Raw genomic sequence first — 6,327 nt, forward strand, 5'->3', positions numbered from 1 at the left:
ATGCAATAATAGCCCGTGGCCTATTTCCAGAGGCCTTGCCTATTCTATGGACTCTGGAGAAAGTGGCATTGCGCACAACATCGGTGGGCAGTTTTAGTTGAGTTGACATAAAGTCTCGAACTGTGTCCTCACAGCCTCTGCTGTTGTCATTCTCCGGTATCCCTGAGAATATTAGATTGTTCCGCATTGATCGACACTGTACATCAAGCAATGATTCTTTAAGTAGTTTGTTCTCCCTTTGCACCACCTCCACCTTGCTATGAATAGAGTCTACAGTACCTTTCAGCGCAGTGTTCTCTTTCCTTAGATCATCAATCTGACATTGGCTGAATTCGAGACTGGCACATGATGCATTGATGTCCTCTCGTAATATATCCAAGATATCAAGTTTGGCAAGCCTTTCATTAATGGATTTTAACAAGTCAACATCCATATCAGTAAACCTCTCCCCACTCGCCACACTCGCTCTTACTAGGGGATGGTTTGGTTCCATCGTTGATACCTATTGGCCAACCTGGTTTTGTTTTGTTTTGTAGATTTGGTTGGTTGTCCTTGACAATGCTTGAATCCTCCTAAACCAGCGACATGTTTCTTTGAGTTCGTAAGTATCTCTCGTCAATGAATCGTTCAAGCTCTTCAATGGATTCTAAATCATCCAGTGTGTTTACCGAATTAACAGACAAACTGTTCAGCTAAATTCTTCACTATTCAGCTCGTTCAGTCCTTAGCTTATTGATGAGCTTCATTCATGATTAACGGCGATACGCATCAAAAAATACTGATGATGACAGCGATGGAGGCTCCGAGCTTGTCCCTGAAACGGGGCATGCTCAGGATGGTACAATTAGGGCGGCTGACATTCTGCTGTTAAACAGATCCTTACTCATGGATATCAGAGACTCGAAACCTCCCAGGCTCAGTTTCTTGCGATTCATATCTCTCGTGGGGGATCCCTGAGTTCTTATTTTCCCATTTCTGGGTTGTCCTTCCTTACTTACTCACGTTGCGACACTAGGAGTAACTTAACGGTGCCACTTTCTGTTTCTCTCAAAGTGATCTGGTTATCACAGCAACCTAACAATCCTAGAACATTTAAGGGGGCTGAATAATTTTGCACGCCCAATTTTTCAGTTTTTGATTTGTTAAAAAAGTTTGAAATATCCAATAAATGTCGTTCCACTTCATGATTGTGTCCCACTTGTTGTTGATTCTTCACAAAAAAATACAGTTTTATATCTTTATGTTTGAAGCCTGAAATGTGGCAAAAGGTCGCAAAGTTCAAGGGGGCCGAATACTTTCGCAAGGCACTGTAGCTGTTTTCGCAGAATATTAAAAATACGATAGTTATTCACTACTCATATTAACTAGGTGTCATTTACATTACCTTAAGTCATTTATTTTTCAACTGGATTTTACAAAGGTGCATGACATGCAGGCGCTAAAAAGTTGTCAGGAGTGGATTTCAAACCATGCCTATAGGGGAGTCTGCGTTCTGAATGACTTAATGGTTATTTTCAATGCAATCATGTTTTTTCTTTTTCTTTTAAGGTTTAACAAGGTTTCTCACCTGTTACCTGTGGCTTGACTTTAGATGTGGCCAGTTCGATTACCCTGCAGACTATAAGAGTGTCTTCAGAATACGGCCATTTTGACATGAATTTAAAAATGCCTCAGATGGATTCTGCGAAAACAGCTAGTTGATGAGAGGCTGAAAGAGAATTGCAAGAATCGCGCAATTTCACATGCGGGCCACAAACAGGCAAATAACAAAAAGCATCTCGGAACACACAACTCGTCGGTCGTTGTCAGTGGATTGTATTGGCGGGAAGAACAAAAATATCGTCTGCAGGTTAATCGAAGTCGCCGCATCTAATGTCAAGTCACAGGTGAGCTGCCTTGTTAAACCCTAAAAATAAATAATAACACGATTGCGTTGAAATGACCCATTAAGCCATTTGTTAAGATTTCCCCCATGTGGACCTGTTGTCACTCTTACCCTGATGGTTGCTGATTTTCGGTCTTATCTGAGGAATTTTATCATTTATATCAGAATGGCCATATTCTGAGGCCAGTTTAGCGCTCATTCAATGACTATTTACTACTCTTTCCATTGAAGGCCATATTGAGGTTAAATCAATTACAGGACTTTTTAATTGATAAAAACAAATGACTATTGAAAGTGCAAGTCAGTATCGTGCATAATTGTACTGGTCTCTGTGGTGATTTTAGAGCGTTGTCCATATTTCAACTTTTACCGCATACTCTTTAACCCGATACCCAGTTACTGTGCTGTAGTCAGGATGGCTGAGCGGTCTAAGGCGCTGCGTTCAGGTCGCAGTCTCCCATGGAGGCGTGGGTTCAAATCCCACTTCTGACAGTTGTTTAGTGCCTCTCAGGAGTCATGCTGCATAGCAGTAATAATAAGAATGATGAAATGACAACTTCACACAGTGAAATGACAATTCATAATAAACACTCTAAAATGCAGACCTTCTGGAGGTGAGCGAAGATCAAGGTTAAATAAGAAAACAGCTGTACTTAATAACGAATGAATTAGGGTAACATTTTGTGTTATTGCATTATAATGAGTTACGGCATTATCTTTCTGTTGTTAAATTATCACTTTCTGTAGGCTATGCCTTTTGGCCCATTCACTCCTAACAAGCCTGTTTTCTTCTGTCAACGTTGTCGTGGCCGAGTGGTTAAGGCGATGGACTAGAAATCCATTAGGATCTTCCTGCGCAGGTTCGAATCCTGCCGACAATGAAAATGCATTTTTTTGACCCCTCCTAGGTGGAAGTTTAGTCGTGTTTCTTATACCAATCGCATCCTCTCAGATCTCCACAAGTACATAGGGATTAGTTGTCCATTTGGGATTGGACTGCAGGCCATCTATCCCACTTCACACCTTTACACACCTGGTTATCCAGCCTTCTAGCTCTATAGGACACAGTAGCATAGGTTACAGGTTTGTAGTCAAGCCACAGATTTCAGGTGAGATCCCATGATACACTCAACAATACAACAACACGATTCTCATGAATAACCATTAAGCCATTTGCTAAGATTTCCCCCATTTTGACATGTGGAAACCTGTTGTCACTCTTACCCTGACGGGAAGCTCCAGACACTTTTTTGGTCCTATCTGAGGCATTTTTAAATTCATGTCAAAATGGCCATATTCTGAAGACACTCTTATAGTCTGCAGGGTAATCGAACTGGCCACATCTAAAGTCAAGCCACAGGTAACAGGTGAGAAACCTTGTTAAACCTTAAAAGAAAAAGAAAAAACATGATTGCATTGAAAATAACCATTAAGTCATTCAGAACACAGACTCCCCTATAGGCATGGTTTGAAACCCACTCCTAACAACTTTTTAGCGCCTGCATGTCATGCACCTTTGTAAAATCCAGTTGAAAAATAAATGACTTAAGGTAATGTAAGGGAATACCCCCCTGAAATGGACAAAAATGAATGGCAAAACATTGGCATTGGACAAACCATATACACGGTGTCCAATACCACCCAATGTGGCGTTGATTCGTTGATTGCAAATGCCATATGGCAAATGCCAGTTGTAACACTTCAAAAATCCAACAGGGGGCGAATGCGCTCCAACGGGGTTTTTCATATTGGAAATGCAACCCAAGTCAACATCCAAAAGCAAAATTTTGAAAAAAATATTTTTTTAAATATTTGTTTTTGAATTTTACACCTTTTTCTCCCCAATTTCGTGGTATCCAATTGTTGTAGTAGCTACTATCTTGTCTCATTGCTACAACTCCCGTACGGGCTCGGGAGAGACGAAGGCTGAATGTCATGCGTCCTCCGATACACAACCCAACCAGCCGTACTGCTTCTTAACACAGCGCGCATCCAACCCGGAAGCCAGCCGCACCAATGTGTCGGAGGCTACACCGTGCACCTGGCAACGCTAGGCCAATTGTGCGTCGCCCCACGGACCTCCCGGTCGCGGCCGGTTACGACAGAGCCTGGGAACGAACCCAGGGACTCTGATGGCACAGCTGGCGCTGCAGTACAGTGCTGAATTTTTTTTTTTTTTGTCAAAAACTTATCACCCCTTAAAAAAGTGCTTTCTGGACCGTTTTTCGAAATTCTTTCGATTTTTTTGTCAATTACACATGTGTAAGAACTGTATGAATATACTTTTGTCCAATTTTATTATCATAATTTAATTTTTTTAATGACATGCGCATAAGGCATATGTTTTGTCCATTTGCAATATGATTTCATAGGAAGTCAAAAGTAAAAGTCAAAAATGTCAAAATTTTGTAAAAAACTTCAAACATCCTTAAAAAAGTGCTTTCTGGACCGTTTTTCAATTTTTTTTCGATTTTTGTGTCAATTACACATGTATAAGAACTTTATCAACATACCTTAAGGGAACATTTTGGCATTTCGTGTATGATCAGTGAAAAAGTCCATATTGCAAATGTACGGTCCCTTACTAGACGTCCGAAATCGTTTGTAAAATTCGCGGTCGGCGTCGGGCCGTGCGGTAGGGCCAGACCTACCGGGAAGTCATCAAATGAACTTTGTCAGACATTCGGTTTCCGTTTTATAAAATAAACAAGTTTTTGACCGTTTTTCCGCTATCCCGGAATTTCCCACAAGAGGGCATACGGAATCATATGGCAATTTGGCAAAACATCACGAATCACGACGGGGCCTTATCTCGAAAACGGAAAATATTTCGAAGCCGAAACTCGGTGAGCGTAGGTTTGGCAAAATGGGCAGTTGGCCCCGAACAAGATGGCGTCTAGGCCTCGACGGTTTTTGAGTTATGGCCGTTTTTCTGGGATTAAAGGTCCTAAATGGAAATAGAGAAATTATTTTTCCACTTCAGGTCAAAGTCAAGGAGCCTCCGGTGTCAATAAAAAAAGAACCAGCCATTTATCTATCGTCATTTAAGAGAAAAGGAACAATGACATCTTGGTGATGGTCACAAATAGGCGTTTTTTTTTTTCAACGGTTACAGATCCAGTTGCAGGGTGTTCATACAAATCTTTTTAAAGTGTGCTGCGGAGCTCTGCGAGATTTCTGTGATTTTCTATGATTTTCTGAAATAACACACACATACTAAACCCTCCGTAAATAACTCAGTTCTTAACGTAAAGACTTAAAACTCAGGATTCTGTAAAAGCATACCCCAATGAGGATATGTGGTGAATTATAGCTTCCTGTGCCAACCGGAAGTGCCTTAAATGGTGTCTCAGGGGCTGTTTCGAAGGGTTAAAAAAGTCAGATCTGTCCAAAACTTCATATATGTGATTAGGCAACCCCCATGAACTGTAAATCAGTCATTTTTCCCAAAAAAAATCAAAGGAAAAAAAAATCACACTAAAACACAACTTGAATGGAGGGACGTATTGGGGTGCGTAGAGACAGACAGTGGCTGCAATAGTTAGCTTTGTTGGAGCTAAAAAAGAACCGTCAGACCTAGAGTTCCGAAACTTTAGAAACCTGTTCTAGACCTCCGGTCGATGGTGCGTGGTGAGTTACGTGGCTCTAGACGGTTCTCGGACCGAGAAACAGCCTCGTACATTTGCAATACCTTCAATTCATTTTGACCATTACGAAAATGACGACGTTTAGAAAAGTCTCAGAGACGCAAGGCTAGGTGCATTGAAACCGGCTCGGCCCATAGAGACGGACCCCAACGTTTCTGTCCGATAGCTCGTTCAAGGACCCCGTAGGAAGGCATGGAAAATAGTGGATTTTCAGCACCAATTAGGGTTTTTCTCGGACACCAAATGACCGACCCCGAAACTTGGGATTCGGGGTCGCCTCAGCTAGGCCAACACATAACATAAGAAATGGACCCGCAGCTAGAACGTAACTACGTGTTTTATGTTTTTTTTATGGTTTGAACCCAAGGCGTTGTGAATTTTGGGCCAGCTCTGAAGTATGTAATAGTTGGCTACTAAACGAGTTGGAAAAAGTGGGTTTGGTGTCAGTTTGTATCAGTTTGGTGTCAGAATGATATCTAATTGACTGATGGACTCTTGTACATTTGCAATATGTTTAAACAGTGAGGTACCATCACCAAAAGCGACATTCTGAAATCTACCCTAACGAGCGATTGAGATGAACCAGAATCACTGCAAAGCCATCCCGAGTTCATCGGGCCAGTCAATTTCACATTCCTGCAGGATTTTTATAGCATGACAAATTCGTGATGGTACCTGCCCATTGAAACATATTGCAAATGCACAGTGACTTTGAAAAAGTAAGGAAACATAAACAAAAAAAATCAACAACAATTTTTTTGGGGTGACCAGTTGAACGTGCATTTGCAATATGAT

At 41.3% G+C, this 6,327-nt stretch overlaps 2 non-coding genes across 2 annotated transcripts; both read left to right on the forward strand.

Moving 5' to 3' along the window:
• The first annotated feature begins 2,294 nt into the window (after positions 1-2,294).
• On the forward strand, positions 2,295-2,377 carry trnal-cag (transfer RNA leucine (anticodon CAG)). The gene has a single exon. It is a non-coding gene; the product is annotated as a tRNA-Leu (tRNA).
• A 307-nt stretch (positions 2,378-2,684) lies between these two features.
• Positions 2,685-2,766, forward strand: trnas-aga (transfer RNA serine (anticodon AGA)). The gene has a single exon. It is a non-coding gene; the product is annotated as a tRNA-Ser (tRNA).
• The last annotated feature ends 3,561 nt before the right edge of the window (positions 2,767-6,327 follow it).

This window comes from Oncorhynchus clarkii, chromosome 20, assembly GCF_045791955.1.
Source record: "Oncorhynchus clarkii lewisi isolate Uvic-CL-2024 chromosome 20, UVic_Ocla_1.0, whole genome shotgun sequence".
Classification (NCBI taxonomy): domain Eukaryota; kingdom Metazoa; phylum Chordata; class Actinopteri; order Salmoniformes; family Salmonidae; genus Oncorhynchus; species Oncorhynchus clarkii.